The sequence below is a fragment of the Lithobates pipiens genome, unplaced genomic scaffold, assembly GCF_037356315.1.
Source record: "Lithobates pipiens isolate NorthernLeopardFrog02 unplaced genomic scaffold, aLitPip1_a1.2 Scaffold_8, whole genome shotgun sequence".
NCBI lineage: Eukaryota > Metazoa > Chordata > Amphibia > Anura > Ranidae > Lithobates > Lithobates pipiens.
In genome coordinates, this window is record NW_027507903.1 from 103,366,014 (window position 1) to 103,388,280 (window position 22,267).

General features: G+C 42.3%; 1 long non-coding RNA gene across 1 annotated transcript in view; it reads left to right on the top strand.

Moving 5' to 3' along the window:
* The window catches only part of LOC143962915 (uncharacterized), a 101,499-nt gene that overhangs the window by 20,192 nt on the left and 59,040 nt on the right, over positions 1 to 22,267 (top strand). Inside the window, exon 2 of the long non-coding RNA XR_013270832.1 lies at positions 4,248 to 4,349. This is a non-coding gene — a long non-coding RNA (uncharacterized LOC143962915). The remainder of the gene's footprint in view (positions 1 to 4,247; positions 4,350 to 22,267) is intronic.

Consider the following 22,267-nt stretch of genomic DNA (forward strand, 5'->3'; position numbering starts at 1 on the left):
CACTTTAAATATTATTTGTAAAGAGTTCTGCATTAGGCAATTGTACAATGATGGCACTTATACTTTGAAACACTTAAACTAAATAAGAGAAAAATATGAAGTAAAAGTACTGTCTGTAACAATTTCTGCAAAATGAGATCAAGTGACAGCTTTTGGAAAATATTAGTAGGCTTTCACGATTGATTAGGACAGTGATGCCAGGGTAGAATTTCTTCAGTCACAAAGTAAAACCTATTGCGTAATTTAACACTGTATATTCATTTTTGTGTTGATTTTGAAAAGCACTTCACAAACTGTTGGCATTATAAAAACTCTGTATATTCATAATAATGATAATAATAATAATGATATGTGATTTTATATAGTAGGTCAACATGTAATTGCAAATAGACGTGCTTAAATTGAATAAAACATCTGCTCTATTTTTAAATGTAATTTTATTATTTCATACTAAAATTATATGTAGCACTGACCCTCAAAGGATCTGCTGGTTTTATTGGGCTTACCGTTACCTTCTTGACCTCATCTGCGTCTAGGGGTTTCCCATGGTAGATGGCCCAAAGAATTGCAGAAACTGACACTGGATCCTCTTTTTGGGATATTTATTGAAAAAGATAACACAGTTTCTCATTGAAGGGTAGAGGGTTAGGAAGGAAGTTCAGGTACTTTTGGAACTGCAAAAATAGAAAGTCTCTCACAATAGAAATCCAGAGAATTACCATCTCACAACTGGATTCTCACAACTGCCAGATAGGTCTTCTCTCACTAAGCCTAGCAGCTGATAGGGTGTTAAGTAAAACAAAGTCTCTGCCACAGACTTGAATGTAGAATAAGTGAACAAAGTCTCTGCCACAGACTTGAATGTAGAATAAGTGAACAAAGTCTCTGCCACAGACTTGGATGTAGAACATTTGTGAAGAAGTCTCTGCCACAGAATTGGATGTAACTGAGGGACGTAGGTAGATTTAAAGAGCTATCATACTGTACCAGTATCTCGCAGCTGGTCCGGCGATACTGTATGAGTGTAGATCCATTTAGTGTCCTTCAACTGAGCCTCCAGGCTCCTTCGGAGGAGCCAGCCTTGTGTGTGGCCTCCTGCCAAAGAGTCCTCCCCTGGGTGCTTCTCCAGTTTCTGGGCCTTTCCTCAGATGAGACGGCACCGGACCACCTTTGAATCCTCCTCTCAATTACTTCGCCTCGGGCTATCCAGCCCAGAGACTCGGAATTGGATGGATCCGCACCCCAGGCCATGAGGGCCATGGGGGCTGATCAGGAGGACCAGGACCAAACAGACAGAAAGATCTTCTGGACCGGAACCCAGAAGCATGTGATGTCAGCACCTTAAATACCACCTCCCAGAGTGCACAGCAGGATGACACTCCCACTGGGCTGGTTCCGAGAAAGGATGGCACTCAGTACGCCCAGCCAGACTGTGTTCTCACACTTGCCAGCGGTGTCAGCTACACCTGTGGCCAGGGAGAACCCAGTGCAATCCAGCTAGACTGGTATTGAAACCATAATTTGGCATAATCAACCCTAAAACCCAACTGTGGCTTTAGGAATATTAAATTGAAAAAAACACATAACGAGTGCTCGTCAGGAGCCGGCACTACATATACTAAACTTAAATAACACATTTAACCACTGGGCACTTAAACCCCATTTCCTAGCCAGGCCAACTTTCAGCTTGTCACATTTTGCATGACAGTTACTCAGTCATGCAACACTGTACCCATATGAAATTTCTGTCCTTTCTTTCACACAAATAGAGCTTTCTTTTGATGGTATGTAATCAGTTTTGTTTTTTATTTTTTGCACTATAAATAAAAAAAGACAGACAATTTTGTAAAAAACAAAACAAAAAAACCCGAAAGCGTTATTCTTTGTTTCTGTTTTAAAATTTGGCAAATGAGTAATTTTTCTTTATAAATTTTGGACAAAATGTATACTGCTATATATCTGTAGTAAAAAATAACCCAAACCCAGTGTATATTATTTGGACTTTGTGAAGGTTATAGAGTCTACAAGCTATGGTGCCAATCACTAAAAATTGCTAAAAATCACACCTGATGTAATGATGGCCTATCTCATTTCTTGAGACCCTAACAAGCCAGGAAAGTACAAATACCCCTTCCAAGGCAAGTTTTTTTACGTAATTATTTCCCACAATTCTTTGCACAATGAAGATTTTTATTTATTTTTACTTTTTTCACAAAATTCTCATATTAACAGGTTATTTCTCTAACACGGCCTGTGCATACCACAAATTACACCCCAAAACACATTCTTCTACTCCTCCTGAGTATGACGATACCACACGTGTGAGACTTTTACACAGCCAGGCCACATACAGAGGCCCAACATGCAGGGAGCACCATCAGGCTTTCTAGGGACATAAGTTACACATATCATTTCCTGACTAACTCCTACACTTTTGAAGGTCCTGGAGCACCAGGACAATGGAAATTCCCACAAAATTACTCCATTTAGGAAAGAAAACACCCCAACGTATATTCTAGGAAGCATAATGAGTCTTTTGAACATGTCATTTTTTCCACGTTTTTGGAAAATGTGGAAAGAAAATTAAAATGTATTTTTTACACTTTTCCGGAACTGACGGGTACTGATGAGGATCCACTGATAGGGTAGCACTGATGAGCACTTACTAATGGGCACTATATTGCCACTGAGGGGCACTTTAGTGGCACTGTAGAGCACAGATGTGGCATTCCTAGGCACTGATGTGGCACTGCTGGGGCACAGATTTGGCACTCCTAGGCACTGCTGGGGCACAAATGTAGCACTCCTGGACACTGATGTAGCACTGATGGGGCACTCCTTGGCACTGATAGGGCACTCCTTGGTACAGTTGGGCACTGATGTGGCACTGATGGGCTCTGCTGGGGCACTCTTTGGCCTTTCTGGGCTCTGGTGGGGCACTCCTTGGCACTGCTGGGCTCTGGTGGGGCACTCCTTGACACTACTGGGGCACTCCTTAGCACTGTTGGGGCACTACTTGGCACTGATGTGTCACACCTGGGCACTGCTCCGCACTCACACTGCAGCTTCACCCTCCTCTCTTCACATGATCGGTGTGAGAAGGGAGAGAACCAGACACGATGCCGGTTTGTTGACAGTGATTGCTCCATTCAATTGGGGGCACGCGAAAGCACAATTCTGGGAGGATGTCATTGTGCTCCCTGACAGAATTATCCAACCATGCTGTAGCCGTCATTCAGCTATGGCCCGGTCAGGAAGAGGTTAAAGTCATTATAAATGGAAATGTTTGATAACTGAAATATATAATTTTTGTAGCCTAGAAGCATTTAGATCTCTACTATAGGATATAGAAGAAAATCACAATACGTTTAGAAAACACATTGTAGAAAATTTGTGAAAAATTAAGTTTTACTACTAGTTCTCTAGTAGTTATTGAGTTGCAATACACTATCTGCTATAGAATTGTGTTGGAATTCATGATTTAGTATTAATATTATACAAGATTTATATAGCGTCAACAGTTTGCACAGCGCTTTACAACATGAGGGCAGAAAGTACAGTTACAATACAGTTCGATACAGGAGGAATTAGGTCTATTTATAAAGCAGTGAATGTGGCTTCTCTGGTGGAGAATCACTCACTTCTCATTTAAAAGACACGGACCTGGAAGATTTACCTGCAGAGAATGTTTGCTGAATATCAGACTCACTAGAGTTGATTTACTAAAGGCAAATAGGTTGTGCATTTTGCAGTTTCTCCAGAGCTTAGTAAATTAGGTAAATCTTCACTTTGCAAAGAGTACCCAATCACGTGCAAGGAAAGAAAAAACAGCATTTTTGCTTGCACATGATTGGATGATGGAAGTCAGCAGAGCATCTGCTCATTTACTAAGCTCTGGAACAAATGCTTTTGCAGAGTGCAACTGCACTTTGCCAAGTGCACAGTCTATTTGCCTTCAGTATATCAACCCTAATGTTTTATAAATATGCCCAATGTCTCTGGGGCCTATTTATAAAGTTGGTGCAAAGAAGAACAGACCTTTTTTACTTTTCATCAGCATACAGAAGTCAGTTACCAGTAACAATATGATTAAGTTCTCGTAAAATAAGGATGCAACAAAAATATAAGAAGATCATGAGAAAGAAACATAAAACACATAGGGGGTGTCTCATGATTGTACATTTTTAACATCTTTTATGGGGGGGTGGAAATTACACCTTCTTCTAATTTATATTTATTTATTACAGCACCTATTCATTTGCAGTATACTCATATTGAAGTACGGAGGTCAATCAGATGATTGAAGATTGGCTGTTCCTGGCGTTGTACAGTTCCTCTCTACTTCCAAGGTGAGAGCTGCAGAAGTTTTACAACACCAGCATGCATAAGAGCAGGAATATGTCCTGGATATCTTTGACCCCTCTTGACATTGGTGCTAATACTATTACTCTATTTAGGGAGCCAAATGTATATTGTATATTAGTAATTTTTTTTCATTGGTACGTTTCTCAGGGCAGTGACCACCCCATGTGATTTTTTTACACCCCCTTGCCTATTAGCCCATAAAATAGGCCTTTTTAATTTGACAGATTTGGCCCGTGTTAATATCAGTGAGGTTCGGGTTCAGCATCCGAACTTCCTTGAAGTTCGCCAAACCCTGCTCAAACTGAGTACCGGGCAGTTTGGCTTATCACCAATCATATCTAAACAACAACTTGAAACAGTTCTGAACACATTTTGTGCCCTGATGAAGTCATGAATAGGGATTAATAGGGCAAAATCTGTAACATGAAGGGATTGTTGGAATATTTGTTGGGGAAAGAGATTTATAGTAAAAAAAAAAAAAAGAAAGTAAAGAGTATAAGTATATGTGGGAGGATAGTAAGTCCAGGTTCACACTATGAAATGCACAGAAATGTGACACGCATTCCTGTGCAATTCCCATGTGATTCTGTGTGGTGTGATTTGTCACACTACATCACACCAAAAGTAGAGCATGCTCTACTTTCAGAAACACACTGCATCCTGATCATATGGTACCTTTGTACTGTGCGATCTGGTGCAGGCAGACGCACTGCAATGGTGACCTGCAATTGGGATTTCCTTTAATTAACATTAGAAAAAAGATATACCTGTGTTCAAATCCCAATAGCTTGTACATGTATTTGAACTATCAGGTGCTAAAGGGGTGTGACCACATAATAACACTACAAATTCTGGATGGATCCTCTGCACACTGCTATACAATTCCCTGCAAACTATGCAATGAAAAACAGGGATATTTAGTTCGCATGTATTGCAATACATTTTTAAACTGGTCAACTGTGCCAAAGTAATCCCTCTTCTGGCCAGTCCTACACTGCCTTGACTCTGTAAATGCTAAGGTGGACACCATGCCAACATGGGGCATAAAGACCCAAGGTGGGGAAGAGTGATCAATTTTAGGTTCAAATCTGGTTACTGGCCTGCGTTACAACAGAGATTAACTTTAACACCTGCTGCAGTTCGCAATTGCAGTGCTTTTTGAACGTGGTACAAGAAATGTGCATGGAATGTAGATTTTGCCACACCGCATTCTAATGTGAACCTAGCCTAAAGATGATAAGTACATGATTGAGAAGTATATAAATAAACAGACCAAGTGCAAACACAGCTGAAGATATGGTTACTTTTCTTAAATACATTTTGGAAAATGCATATACAGTAAAACCTTGGATTGCGAGCGTAATTCATAACAGAAACATGCTTGTAATCCAAAGCACTTGTATATCAAAGCAAATTTCCCCTTAAGAAATAATGGAAAATCAAATGATTCATTCCACAACCATTTATTTATAAGTCCTTCAGTTTATAGTCCATATGAAAAGTTTATAGCAATGTGACCAGGTTGTGTAACCATAAAATATCAATCCTCAAATGGAAGCCTCTACAAGGGAATTAGAAGCTAAATCCAGCAGGAGCTACAGGAGTATAAAAGAGAAGAGAGGCACCTTTAAGTGTAGCAATATGTTGCTAAATGTTGTACATTCATTTAGAGCTGGTTCACACAGGAAGAAGGCGCTTTCAAAAATATAATAATTTAATAATCGTATGTGTGCACCCTCATCCCATTAGATTAGTTTAGAGAGAATGTAGATATCTCCTTTCTCCCAAGGTAGACATCAACAAAAAAGAGGGGGGGGGGTGAGTATCGGGACTATTGCGGGGCACATGGAGTATTTTAGTTACATAAGAAAGGAATATCAAGACAGTAAGTCATAAAAAACAATTTATTTAAAGAGAACAAATAAAAATGAGACACACAAAGATATACAAAATCTCAAGGTACAGTTGGTAGAGACTCATAAGGTGATTATTCAACTAGTTTCGCTTAATTGCTTCATCAGGATAACACCTAGGTCTGCAGGTATACAAATAGATATAGACATATCATTAATATCAATGGATACAAAACGCACAAACATTAAAATTAAACAGATCTGCACAATTTGTTGAGACATGAGAGAAAAAATGTCATCATTACAATATTAAACGCAGAGGTATGTTCCTACCTCTCCTTTCAGGCCTGTCTCTGCTCCCAGCCAACTCCAGAGGTGCAAAGGGAAGGAATCTCTCCCGGCGACTGGGGGAGGGACAAATCGCAGTACCAGCGACAGGTTGACATATTATAAGGATTTGCTAGGTATATAAAAATATATAAGTGTGGTCAAAATAAAATCAACCGAGTGAATAAGTGGAGATTTGGTGAGAGGAAGACCATCACAAGGAAGAGAAGGAAAATATGTATATATAAATATACCACAGTGAAACTAGAATAAAATAGGGAAGTGAAGAGTAGGGGGCCAAGGGCCAAGAGTGATATATCATCACTCAATGGCTGAAAGAATTCTGTGAAATGGGGGGAGGAGAAAGAGGTGCAGAAAGTGAATGAATGAGGTGGTAGCCACGGTGGATAAGTCAGGAGGACCAAAAGGTCCATTAGGAAATAAGACCAATGGACCAAAAAAGTGAATAGAGAAAGACCATGTGTGTAATACCCAAATATATATGTATTCAATTTTACCTCTTCTTAGAGAAAGAAGGAGACATTTTTGGGGATCCCGGGGGAGCAATGGATAGAAGGACTAGCTGGCTATAGAGGGTAGTAAGCCAGAGACTGGATAGAGGGCAAGGGTGGCACACGGTCCATCTTGGTTATCCCAATATTCAATAGGTTCAGATGTTTCCCACCAGGTGCTGTATGGCACATCCATAGAGTAAAAAGATACAAACAACCAGGATTAGGATCATGGATTGAAAACTGAGAAGGGTTCAATGGGATGGGTTAGTTGCCTACCCTTGTGTCCTCTATCGATTGTGTCCCGGGTCCCGTCGCTGCTGCAAATAGGCGTTATGAACGCCCTTTTATACCTCCCAACCCCGCCGCAAGTCCTCACGCCGTGTCGCCGGCGTGTGACGTCGGCGGGGTCAGTGGTCCGGCAAGGCGTAAAGGGATATCCGCCCAGCGCATGCGCCCAGGCCGAACGGACACCAAAAACATGGCCGCGCCCATATCATGGACGTTCGGCTCACGTAGTCCGTTCGGCCGGCAGCGCATGCGCACCCAGCGGCATACCACACGCACAGGTACTGTAGCGAAATGTCAGGGGAGGGGAATGGACCCGCCCCCGATCGCATCAGTAGGGCAGAGGGAGGAGCACCCAACCACCGCATCATATTGCGGATGAACGGGCACCCACCTCTGTCCCCGGGCCACACCAGCCGCCGGGAATAGAAACCCCCACACACCAGGGGGGACCAGGAGTAGGCCAGAGACGTGGGCTATGTGTGTCAAGGGGAGCCAGGAAGTTGCCCCTGCATATATAAAATACATAAAGCAAAAATTATATACAAATGCACATATTACTATACAAATAAGTTACAAAAATAATGTGAAATACAAAGAAGGTATTTATTATAAATAAATAATAAAGAGCAAAAACATATTATTTTGCCCGGACACAATATGGGGACAAGGCCCAGTCTGTGTCAGGGCGAGTCACTAACTGGGCACGGATGGCGGAGAAGGTAATATATCTAGTACCACCATATCTTATTTAATTTATTAACAGGGCCAGATCATATATAGGAAAAACCAGAAGGAAGGGAGGGGAAGGGAAGGGAAGGGGGGAGGGGAAAGGGGGAGAGGGGGGGAGGGGAAGGGGAAAAAAAAGGGGGGAGGGGTTTAGAAGGGGTAGGGGGAGGAAAGGGAAAAGAGGGGAGAGGGATGTTTGGCGCAAGGTGGGGGCAGAGATCCAGAACAAATAATTCCCCATATAATGTAAGTATATTCCATGGTTAATTATAGAATGCCTATAGAAAGGCTTTAAAGGAGTTGGTTTCGTTGAGTCCAGGGGGGACCAATGCGTTTAGTTTTTCGATCCATATAGCTTCCTTTTGCAGGAGTAGCTTATCCCTATTGCCCCCCCCTAATATTCAGTGGGACCACATCCAATGCCACAAATTTGAGGGTTTTTACCTCATATCGGTGGTATAATCCGATATGCCGTCCGATAGAGGTCAGTTTCCCATTAGTCGTGTAATAAATATGGTCCCCTACTCTCTGCCTAAATTCCCGTATGGTTTTCCCAATATAGTATGCCCCACAATGGCACATCATTAAATAGATAATGCCAGTGGTGCCACAATCGGCTCGAGATTGTAGTTTATAATTTTCTCCGTTCGGGAGAACCACTGATGTTCCCGAATATATCCATGGGCAGATAGGGCAGTGGCCGCAGGGAAAGGTACCTTTTTGACTAGATTGCTGGGTCGGTTCGATCTGGTAGTGGCTACTGGTTAGTCGATCTCTCAATGATCTAGCCTTACGAAAGACTATTTCAGGAGTATCTTTTACATATTGAGTGAGTATGTGGTTTTCTGTAAGTAAGTGCCAGTGTTTGGAGAGTATGGTTCTGAGTGTATCCTGATGGGCCGAAAATTGTGTGATGACCTTGACTGTCTCTGTTCTAGTATTTTTCTTTTTAGGATAAAGTAAAGATGTTCTATTATAACTTCTGGCCCTATTGAAGGCTTTACGTAGGTTGGTAGAGGAGTAGCCCCTCAGTAACAAGCGTTCTCTGAGGGCTGCTGCTTGTACATAATAGTCATCCTCACGTGTGCAATTTCGCCGGAGTCGCAAGTATTGTGCGAATGGGATACTACGCAACAAGGGTATTGGGTGGGCACTCGACGCGTGTAGCAAGGTATTGCCAGCTGTCTGTTTTCTATAGAGGCTTGTCTCCAAGAGACCATCTGGGCTTTTTGAAATATAGATATCCAGGAAAGAGATCCTGGAGGGGTCTGTAGATACTGTAAATCGTAAGTTTAGATCGTTTCGATTGATCAATTTGACAAATTCGAGAAGTTGGTTGTTAGAGCCTGTCCAAATAATAAATAAGTCGTCAATGAATCTAAACCAACATGAGATAGACTCCAGATGGGCCTGGAATAGCTCAGATGAAAAGACTTGTCTTTCCCAAGCGCCTAAGTACAAATTCGCATAGGAGGGGGCACACGATGTGCCCATGGCCACGCCCTGTCTCTGCAAATAATATTGTTCTTCAAATAAGAAAAAGTTCCGGGTAAGAATAAATTCAAGTAGCTGCAGAATGAAATTATTAAGGGGCCAAGATGACTCCTCTTGTTCCATTAGAAACATTCTGGCTGTCTCGACTCCCCCCTCGTGGGGAATGCTTGGGTAGAGAGCTTCCACGTCCAAGGCCACGAGAAGGGAGTCGGGAGGAACCAGAATGCCCTCTATATGTCTTAAAAGGTCAGTAGTGTCACGGATGTATGACGGGAGGCTAGAGACATGAGACAGTAAAAAGCTATCAACAAATTTACTGGCATTATCAGTTAACGATCCTATCCCCGAGATAATGGGGCGGCCCGGAGGTTTCTTAAGGTCTTTATGTGTTTTAGGTAAGCTGTAGAAAGTTGGAGTACAAGGATGTTTAGGGACTAGGAAATCCAACATTTCCTTGTCAATTAAGTTTTGTCGAAAAGCTTGAACGCAGATGTGCGTAAATTCATTAGTGAAGTCAGATATTTCAGTTAAGGTAATCGGTTGGTAGCAAATCCTATTATTTAGTATTTGGTAACACATCTCTCGATATTGGGGGTTAGACATTATAACGACATTGCCCCCTTTATCTGAGGGTTTTATAACTAGTTCATTACGCTTTTCCAGGTTCCTGAGTACCTTTTGTAATTTAGGTGATAAGTTGGGTGTAAATGGGTGCCACGTGTTTTTTTTGAGGTCTCTGATGCACTCATATAGAAACGCCCAGATGGTTGGGCATGTCATTAGATCAGGAAATTTTTGGGACTTGGGTTTAAATCTACAGCGTTTCAAGGTTTGTGTTTGTTCGCTATCAGGCAAATCTAGAGATGGGGGAGTTGCCGGGATTTCGCATGCAGTCGATGGAGTCTCGGTAGCTCCCTCGTCATACAAGAGAAGGAGGTCCCGAAGAGCTCTGAATTCATCCATTGTAAAGTGTTTAGTCTTTTCCACTAATTCACGTTCAAGATTAACATTTCGTCGTTTGTCGTCAAAGATGTATTTGAAAGTAAGGTTTCGTGAGAATAGATATAGGTCTTTTATCGTTTCAGTTGCATTTATTGGTCTTAAAGGACAAAATCCCAGTCCCAATTTTAGGATCTGTATTTCATCTGCCGACAAAGGAAATTGTGTTAAATTTATAATGTCTAGACTTACTGACTGGGAGTATTCGGAAGGGGAATGGTGGGGGGAAGTGAGGGTCTGCGAGTGAATGTATCGATTTTGGTTTGCTGTTTCCTGCATTCCAATAGTGTTGGGTCTAAAAAATCACCATCAATTGGGAACTTTCTAGAGTGTGTGGATATTGATCCCAGAACTTTTGGGATCACATTGTGTAGTGTCGAAGTGTTGGGTGTGAAGGATGTTTGGGTGGATGTAGGAGAAGTCTCTGCAGTATTGTGCGCAGTTTTTTGTTTCAAGGAAGATTTTTTCCCCTTGCCTTGAGGGTTTGGTGGTGTATTGCTTTGTTTGTTACGTTTGCGAGAAGATTGTGTAATGTCCGTATTACGAAGTTCTGTTATATGTGATGTGGATGAAGATAGTGAAGAATCTGATTCTCCATGATATCTTGTTTCCCTTGTTTGTCTATCTTGTGGGACTACACGTCTATCTCTAAATTTGCCTGTCCATTTATAGGCAAAGCCCTCAGAGAGGCACCTTTAAGTGTAGCAATATGTTGCTAAATATTGTACATTCATTTAGAGCTGGTTCACACAGGGGCGACTCAGATCCGACTTCAGGTCGCCCCTAGTCGCCTCAGGTCGGACAACATTTAAAAATCAATGTAAGTGAACGAGAGCCGTCTTAATGCACGCTACTGAAGTCGCTCTGACTTCAGAAGAGGTTCCTGTACTACTACAACCCGACTTGTAGGCGACTGGTACCCATTGATTTCAATGGAGGTCGCCTCCAAGTCGGATCTCCGTCTATACGGAGGCGACTCTGACAGAATTATTAGCTCTGAAGGGGGAACTCCACGCCAAATTTATGTAAAAAATTTGGCATGGGTTCCCCCTCCGAGAGCATACCAGGCCCTTAGGTCTGGTATGGATTCTAAGGGGAACCCCCTACGCCCAAAAAACGGTGTGGGGGTCCCCCCCAGATCCATACCAGACCCTTATCCGAGCACGCTACCCGGCCGGCCAGGAAAGGGGGTGGGGACGAGCGAGCTTTCTTCGCCGCCGCCCTCTTCTTCCGACTTCAGGGGTCTTGTCCCCCTCTTCGGTTCTTCTTACCGGGCCACCACTTCTTCTTCCAGCTCTTTTACAGGCGGTGGCCTGGTCTTCTGTCGCCACCGTGGCCGTCGCTGCCGCCTTCCGTTCTTCTTCTGGAGATGTTGACTCAACGCTCTCTCCGGCCTCAATGCCAGGGATGCGGCGACTTATATAGGGACAAGGGGCGGGGTCACCGGTTGATGTCACATGGTGACCCCACCCCCTTACGATGTCACAGTCCCAGCATCCTCCGGGACTGTGACATCGTAAGGGGGCGGGGTGACCATGTGACATCAACCGGTGACCCCGCCCCTTGTCCCTATATAAGTCGCCGCGCACCGCGTCCCTGGCATTGAGGCCGGAGAGAGCGTCGGGTCAACATCTCCAGAAGAAGAAGAAGAAGAACGGAAGGCGGCATCGGCGGCGACAGCCATGGTGGCGACAGAAGACCAGGCCACCGCCTGTAAAAGAGCTGGAAGAAGAAACGGTGGCAGAAGACCCCCGAAGACGGAAGACCCCCGGAGCTGTGCAATAAACTATTTTAACCCTGTGTTGTGTTTTTTTTTACTTTTTTACACAGGTGAATGGGTAGGGGTACATTGTACCCCATACTCATTCACAGTGGGTGGGGGGCCGGTATCCGGGGGCCCCTTATTAAAGGGGGCTCCCGGATTCCGATAAGCCCCCCGCCCGCAGACCCCGACAACCAACGGCCAGGGTTGTCGGAAAGAGGCCCTTGTCCTCGTCAACATGGGGACAAGGTGCTTTGGGGTTGGGGGGCCGCACGGCCCCCCCTTCCCAAAGGCACCCCCCCATGTTGCGGGCTCGCGGCCTGGTACGGATCAGGAGGGGGGCTCGCTCGTCCCCACCCCCTTTCCTGGCCGGCCGGGTAGCGTGCTCGGATATGGGTCTGGTATGGATCTGGGGGGACCCCCATGCCGTTTTTTCGGCATAGGGGGTTCCCCTTAGAATCCATACCAGACCTAAGTTCCTGGTATGCTCTCGGAGGGGGAACCCACGCCAAATTTTTTACATACATTTGGCATGGATTTCCCCCTTCAGAGCTCATTCTCTGATTGGCCACGGCAAAAGTCGCCTGGCCTGGGGCGACTTAAAGTCATGTTGTAAGTCCCCCCAGGTCTAAGTCGTGTTCAAGTCGTCTCCAAGTTGCCTCACAAAGTCGTCCTGGAAGTCGTGTCGCCCCTGTGTGAACCGGCTCTAAATGTAACCATATTGCTACACTTAGAGGCACCTCTCTTCTCTTTTATACTTAAGATTTATAAAAAAAGAAAATAGCTTGTCTTGCAAAACGCTATCAAACCAAGATACTCTCAAATCAAGGTTTTACTGTACATAATATGCATGGTGACCTTATCCCGCGTACACACGATCTGAATTCCTGGCAGAAAAAGACAGATGAGAGCTTTTCAACGGAAAATGCGACCGTGTGTATGCCGCATCGGAATTTAGCTGTCCGAATTTCCACCAGCCAAAAATTGATAGCATGTTCTCAATTTTCCAGACGGAAAAACTTTCTATAGGAAATTCCGATCGTGTGTATGCAATGCTGAAAAATCACGCATGCTCAGATTCAACTACGAGACAGAAGCTATTGGCTACTGGCTATTGAACTTCCTTTTTCTAGTCCCATTGTACGTGTTGTACGTCACCACGTTATAAACTATCGGAATTTGGTGTGACCGTGTGTAGGCAAGACAGCTTGAGTGGAATTCCGACGGGAAAACCACCAGAGCTTTTTCCGACAAGAATTCCGATCGTGTGTACACGGCATTACAAGACATCAGTTTGCCTGTGAAAAGTTTTAGATAAAGTAGAAATTAGTTTGACAGACTAAAAACTTGATTTCAATGTTGTCCAATGAAAAGTAAACACTAAGTAAACCACATTAACCATATTTTCGAGCCATTTGTGCTGTAATGGAATCTGTAATCATTACAAGGTCATTCCTCTTGCCAAGTTCACATTGTTCTTGTTTTATTGGTGTCGGTACTTGATTCCCCAGGTATGTGAAGCTGTATTTATTTCTGTTCAGAAACATGAATATTATTCATCTATTACATATGCTTCGGCTTTTTTCTCTAGGCTACATTCACACATATGTTTTCGCCTGACAGCATGTAGATAGGGGGAAATCAGAAGGGGATCTCAGTGATTTGCTGCAGCAGGCAGCCCTATTGAAATGTGAATAGCTACAATTAGCTACGGGAGGCGGCAGCCTCCCATTGCTTCAGAGGCCACCTTTGGTAACTGAAGGATTATTCTGCACAAAATATAAATAAACGGGGGGGGGGGGGGGGGGTCTTGTTTTAGAATCTGTGCCAACATATTTTTCATTCGTCAGCTAAGGTGTGGCACTCATTTCTCATGCTTACATATACAAAACAGATATTAACCTCCCTGGCGGTACGATTATTTCAGATTTTAGGTGCTGAAAGCGGGACAATTATTTTGCATGAAAATTTGGCGTTTTATATTGTAGTCCTGTAATTCTTAGGAATAACTCACTTAAATCTGTCCAAACCAGAGTCTAGCAGACATCCCGGGTATGATAAAGTTTGAAAAATGAAATCATAAACTATAATATAATGAATAACTATAAATAATTATACCAAATAATAATATAATAATAAAACGATTCAATAATATAATCAAATCAAAAACACTGAAATTTGCTCAGTTGCAGAATTATCACTGTCATTACTTTTCAGTATTTGATGACAGATCTCCCCACAAATCGCTATCCCTCAAGTGATTCTAATTTATTATCGCTGTTTTCTAGCTGGTCTAAAACCATTTTTGATGTAAAGGGACAGTTTTGGTTGCTATGGACAATCTCCAGTTTCCAGGCATAAAGAACAGTTTTTATAAGATAAAACTACATGCAGGACACTGGGCAGACCACTAGGGACAAAGGGGATGTGAAATAATTACATACAGTAATGTAATCTGTAAGATTACATTGTACTGTATGTAATGTGTGTGTTTTACTTTTTGAATTTGGCGCTGTTCTCTGTCCCCGTGCGTCACAATGCTCACAGGGAACGGAGCTCGGCTCGGTGATAGATCAAGCGGAGGATGGCTCGCTCGTACAGCGGGGAGACATCGCTGGATCCAGGGGACAAGGTAAGTAACCTCTTCCTGGATCCTGTGATGGGATCCCGAGTCTGGCTCAGGGTTACCGCTAACGGTACTGAATTTTCACCCCAAGCCAGACTCGGGAATATGATAAAAAAACAACACAAGATACAAGCGCTTTAAAAGATACTGGTGTGTCCTTTTCAGTTCAGTCTGTATTGTTCATTAAAATAAATTCAAAACAGTTTTTATCAAAGCAAGATGTTTTTAAAAAAAGTTATCTGAGAAAACAGTACTTGGAATTTGCTGAAAATCCAGAAAGGTTGCTTGCTGTCCTTAGAGGATAAGGGATGTATGTGCACAATCACCTGCGGCAGCTGCTTCTTTAGAGTGAAGTCGTCTCATGAATAGGATACCAATAAAGGAATATATAGAAGAGCGCCAAATCAGTAAAAAGTGCATTTATTTTATACAATTAATAAAAGTCTCACTTACATCCATAATTATTATTGTCCTCCGTTTGATAGTCAAATCACTGTTCCCTTTCGCTGGTGCTGTTACTGGATGAATCCTCCTCCACAGTGCGCTAGGGGAAGCTCTGCTGTGTTCTGTGATGCACAGAGACTCAGACTGGCTCGTAGACAGCATGTGACGTCAGCCAGGGGGGTACCCAAAAGCACAACGCGTTTCTGAGCTTGCGCAAGCCTCGTTCGGGCATGCGCGCTCCTTTCTCAAGTGCAGGTATAGGCAATGCTGCAGTGGACTGCTCTTAAATAGGAGAGTGAATAGATAATAACAGACAAGATAGCAGTTAACCCTATAATCGATGCAAGCTGGTTGAGAGGGTTATACTAATGATAATACTATGGCAAGTGAATAAAATATATGGTAACGAAGGTAAGCTTGAAAAAGGTGAAAAGTTTTAGAGAAGAGTTATATATATAGGGAACAAAGAATGTATGTATAAAAGAGTTGTGGAAAATGAACAGAAATTAAAAAAACAATGAAAATGAAAAAAAATAAAAAATAATACATAACAAAAAAATTAAAATAAATAAATAAAAAAATAAATAAAATACATTTTTGCAAAAATACTAATAAAATTAATAATGATAATAATAATAATAATAATAATAATAATAATAATAATAATAATTTAAAAAAAATGGAAATAAAAGTAAAAAAAAAAAATGAGAATAAAGATGAAAATGTAAATAATAATAATATTAATAATAATAATAATAGGAATAAAATGATAATAATAAAAATAAAGATAAATATAAAAATAAAAAATAAACATGAAAATAACTATAAATATAAAGATGGTAATAGTAAGTATATTTATAGGTGGTAGGTAATTTTGGATCTCAAAAGTATTGATAATAGGCCAAATTGAGGAATGCCTATAGAGACGTTGAAAACAACTAAAGGCTTGAATAATGTGAACATGGTAATCATAATGATAACAACAACAATAGTAGTAATAGCAATAATGCTACCACCATTACTCTTACTACTAATCAGTCTTGACTGGTTGGAGGTATTATAAATGAAGAAATAACTTCATGTTAATAGCATATGATCATGAGCCCAGTTACAGATAAATGCGACTTAGTCGCATTTTTAAACGCACGACAATGATGTTGATGGTGGAGATACAAGATCAATATATCACAATTGTATGTGAAAACTCACGTCAAGATTGATAGAGGTGATGCGATTAAATTATGTTTAAAAGATATGTGTATAAAAAGGTATATGTATAAAGGAGGAAGGAAGGGAAATTGTTTACGAGTCTTCACAGTTAAAATATATACCCAAGTTCTGTGTGTACATAAACGGAGAGATCAAACATAATTGTATAAAAATCATATACATAAAAAGGAGAAATCACATACATAAAAAAAAGGTATTCCATATGCATATATATACCAAGGAGAGGAGAGGAAGGGTATTGGCATTGGGATCGCAGTCCTTCCAGGAGAGAAATGAGGAGAGAAATGAGATCACTAATATATAAGTGAGATAACAACAACAATAGTAGTAATAGTAATAATGCTACCACTACCACCACTACTACTACTAATAAATCTTGACTGGTTGGAGGTATTATAAATGAAGAATAAACTCATGATGATAACATATAATCATCAGCCCAATTACAGATAGACTGCGACTTAGTCGCATTTTTAAACGCACGACAATGATGTTGATGGTTGAGATACAAGATCAATATATGACAATTGTATGTGAAAACTCGCGTCATAATTGATATAGGTGATGCGATTAAATTATGTTTAAAAGATATGTGTATAAAAAGGTATATGTATAAAGAAGGAGGGAATGAAAATTGTTTACGAACCTTTACAGTTAAAATATACACCTAAGTTCTGTGTGTACAGAAACCAAGAGATCAAACATATAACAATTATATAAAAATCATATACAAAAAAAAATAAAAAAAAGAAATAAAAAGAAAAAAAAAAGAAATCGCATACATTAAAAAATCGCATACATAAAAACAAAGTATTCCATATGCATATATATACCAAGGAAAGAAGGAGAAGGGCATTGGTATCGCAGTCCTTCCAGGAGAGAAACAAGGAGAGAAATGAGATCACTAATATATACTGTAAGCGAGAACTATTTTAGAGGATAGTATGGATCTCAATTTCCTCATTGAGGCCATTAGGAGCGAGGGAGTCCAAAGAAAAAATCCAATATGTTTCGCGCTCACATAATCTGGAGAAGCGTTCTGCTTCAGACACCCCCGCTGGTATGGACTCGATAACCCAAACTTGTAGGCCCATGGTGGATCGATCATGAAATTCTAAAAAGTGTCGGGGTACACTATGTTTGTCTGAACCCAGTTCAATCAGTCGTCTATGTTTGCCAAAACGCTGTCTAAGAGGGCAGATGGTCCGGCCTACATACAGCATTTTGCAGGGACAGGTGAGGCCGTACACGACATAGTTGCTGGAGCAGTTGTGGAACTGGGTTGCTGAGTGTATGATACCCTTATGGGTAAAGCTCTTCTGGCCATGATTGACAAAATCGCAAGTCTTGCACAGTGTTAGCCGCCTTTACTAATAAAATAAATAAATAAAAATTCCAGTATACAGTATCTCACAAAAGTGAGTACACCCCTCACATTTTTGTAAGTATTTGATTATATCTTTTTATGTGAAAACACTGAAGAAATTACACTTTTTTACAATGTAAATGTAGCACCCTCTACATTAGGTAGGTGCTTAGTGGTGTTTTTTTGACAGCATAGGATATAGAGACAGGTACATTTAGCCAGGGTCCTACTCTTTACTAGGCCTGATTGTTTATTTGGGTATGGGAGTGTCAGAGTAGAAGGGGGTGTGGCCGTTTACACTTGGGCTCAGGGATGCCTCCTTTGCTTGACAGTAGACTCTGCTGGAAGGAGAGGATGCTCTGCTGAGACCTGAGTGGCAGGAAACCCATGTAAGAGAATTGGCCAATGGTTCATTTTTAATGGGAGGTCTTTCATTAAAAGGGGGGGTCACATGCTCCAGAGGGATCTGAGAGTGTAGTGGGAGTTGGAGGGCCTGAGGCCCTGGAGTTCAGAGGTCCTCGAGCCTCTGGGAGGAGGCTGAAGGCACGGGAGTTCAGAGATCCCAGACCCGGATACCTGGAGGCAAGTCCAGGTAGGCCGAAGTCTGGCCCCTGGAGGAGACGTCCACATGAAACGCTGGAAGAAGAACGGGCATCCCAGGCGGGGATGTGCCGGACAGCAAAACTGGGAATCGACTTTCTGTGAGTAGAACATGGACTGTTGATTGGGAGAGAGCAATGGGAGTGCAACCCAGTAGGTCTACCACATAACCTAATACTGTGTATCCAAGGACCACGGTATCAAGCACTTTTCCAGGACAACAGAAGTAATGAAAATAGGCAGTGTGGCCTGTGACTTCGAGGTCAACATCCACAGCATTATTCAGAGTGATGCTTATCTGTCCATATTGGAAGTGCAACCGGAGATAGAAATTGGAACCAGGAAAGGATCGCTCTAAGGAACTTAACTAACAAATGCTACGGCTACAGATTAGTACCCTTGTGACCTAAAACTGGGGTCGGATGGGGCATCTCATATACTCTACTGAACAGCCCACCGATTTATACCCAGAATAAAGCATTATAAAATCCATTGTTCTGACTGTTTGGGGATCGAAAGCGGAACCACTTGACAAAAGGTAATGAACAAACCCAGCAGCCCCCATGGGGGTACCGCTACATAAAGTAGTGAGTGTACAGCTTGTATAACTGTGTAAATTTGCTGTCCCCTCAAAACAACTCAACACACAGCCATTGATGTCTAAACCGCTGGCAACAAAAGCGAGTTCACCCCTAAGTGGAAAAGTCCAAATTGGGTCCAAAGTGTCAATATTTTGTGTGGCCACCATTATTTTCCAGCACTGCCTTAACCCTCTTGAGCATGGAGATCACCAGAGTTTCACTGGTTGCCAGTGGAGTCCTCTTCCACTCCTCCATGACAACATCACAGAGCTGGTGGATGTTAGAGACCTTGCTCCTCCACCTTCCATTTGAGTATGCCCCACATATGCTCAATAGGGTTTTAGGTCTGGAGACATGCTTGGCCAGTCCATCACCTCTACCCTCAGCTTCTTTAGCAAGGCAGTTCTCATTTGCTCTGACATGCACTGTAGCTGTAAGGTTTTATATAGACAGGTGTGTGGCTTTCCTAATCAAGTCCAATTAGTATAATCAAAATACTGCTGGACTCAAATGAAGGTGAAGGACCATCTCAAGGATGATCAGAATAAATGGACAGCACCTGAGTTAAATATATGAGTGTCACAGGGTCTAAATACTTAGGACCATGTGATAGTTCAGTTTTTCTTTATTAATAAATCTGCAAACAAGTCAACAATTCTGTGTTTTTCTGTCAATATGGGGTGCTGTGTGTACATTAATGAGGAAAGAAATGAACTTAAATGATTTTAGCAAATGGCTGCAATATAACAAAGAGTGAAAATTGTAAGGGGGTCTGAATACATTTCATCCCCACTGTATAATCAGTAGCAGCCAGCACAATACTAAGACAAGTGTAACGCAAGGAATAAGTAAATGGTTCACATCTCCACTCCAAACCGCCTGAAGCTCAAGCAAGTTCTGAAGCTTTTTTTGTCACTCGAATCAGGTGGATTTGGGTGTTTTTGGCATGTTTGTTTTCCCATAGAAATGAATGGAAACACGTAAAAAGTGAAATTATGTGTAGCGCTCAAAACACTGAAATACATATGTATACAAACTAATGGGGGACCCCAGATGATGTCTCTTTAGACAAAACGCGTTGGGGCGAGCCCTGCTGATGTCATTGTGTTACCCACAAACTTAAATTTTAAGCGCTTGATCCATTTTCTAAATGTGAGAGTTTCCAATTCTCTTTTAATACATTTTATGTGTATACAAATTCACACTATGTGGAGTATTTTCTTTTTTGGTCATGCTATTTTGAACACTTGAGAGGATATGGTCTGACAAGTTGGCTGCTTCTGAAGTCCGCTTTTTGGTGACATCTCTTGACCAATTGGATTGCCTTACAACTTGATCTGGAACCCATATTTTGGTGGTTGCACCATAAGCCTTGTTGACTCATTGAGCATATGCCCATTTGACTCCTCTCACTCCTGTAAGCCTCCTCACCAACCGGTGGTGGTTCTATTGTCTGTGTCCTCACCTGAACATTGATGTCACGTGGAATCCCAATTCTAGTTACACAATTTGTTTTCACCGTTTATTTAACCACTTAAGGACCGCCTCCTGCACATATATGTCAGCAGAATGGCACGGCTGGGCACAAGCATGTATCTGTACGTTGCTCTTTAAGTGCCCAGCCGTGGGTCGGGAGCGCGCCGGTCCTCAGCTCCGTGACCATGGCCGATCAGGTCACAGAGTTGAAGAATGAGGAGAGGTCTGTGTAAACAAACCTCTCCCCGCGTTTCCTACTGAGGCTGTCACTGATCGTCTGTTCCCTGTTATAGGGAAAGACGATCAGTGACGTCAGACACCAAGCCACATCCCCTACAGTTAAAAAAAAAGCACACACACACACACACACTTAACCCCTCCCTGCCCCCTAGTGGTTAACTCCTTCACTGCCAGTGTCATTTACACAGGAATCAGTGCATTTAAATAGCACTGATTGCAGTATAAATGACAATGGTCCCAAAAATGTGTCAAAAACGTCTGATGTGTCCACCATAATGTAGCAGTCACAATAAAAATCACTGATCGCCGCCATTACTAGTAAAAAAATATATATTAATAAAAATGCTATAAAACTATCCCCTATTTTGTAAACGCTATAACTTTTGCGCAAACCAATCAATAATTGCGATTTTTTTTTTAACCAAAAATATGTAGAAGAATATGTATCGGCCTAAACTGAGGAAAAACATTTTTTTTTTATATATATTTTTGGGGATATTTATTATAGCAAAAAGTAAAAAATATAGCATTTTTTTTTCAAAATTGTCGCTCTATTTTTGTTTATAGCACAAAAAATAAAAATCGCAGAGGTGATCAAATACCACCAAAAGAAAGCTCTATTTGTGGGAAAAAAGGATGCCAATTTTGTTTGGGAGCCACATCGCACGACCGTGCAATTGTCAGTTAAAGCGACGCTGTGCCGAATCACAAAAAGGGGCCTGGTCCTTTAGCTGCAAATTGTTCCGGGGCTTAAGTGGTTAACCACTTGGGTACCGCGCTATTGCAAAATGACGGCAATAGCGCGGACCCACATTTCCGGGACTACGTCTATTGACGTAGTCCTGGTTACGAGCGGCCTGCGCGCCCCCTGAGGGGCGCGCGCAGCGCGCTCTGTGATCGGCGAGTCCGTGAGACTCGCCTGATCACCGATCCGTGTAAGGGGTCGATCCCGACCCCTTATCACGTGATCAGCTGTCAGCCAATGACAGCTGATCATGTGATAAAACGGAGCCGGTAATCGGCTAGTATTCCTCCTCGCGCTGACAGCGCGAGGAGAAAAAAAAAAAGCCGATCGCCGGCGGCCGTGTTCGGGACATCAGTCCCGATCACGGCCAGCATATCCAGCGGACACCTGCCCCCTGCCAGTGCCCACCTGCCACCCGCAGTGCCATCCTGAACTAAAGTAAGTGCCCCCCTGTCAGTGCCACCCAGCAGTGCCCATAGTGCCCACAGTGCCACCCAGCAGTGCCCACAGTGCCACCCAGCAGTGCCCACAGTGCCACCCGCAGTGCCACCCGCAGTGCCACCCACAGTGCCACCCAAAATCTGCCTCAAAGGTGCTGCACCCCAGTGCCGCCCATCAGTGCCCAGCAGT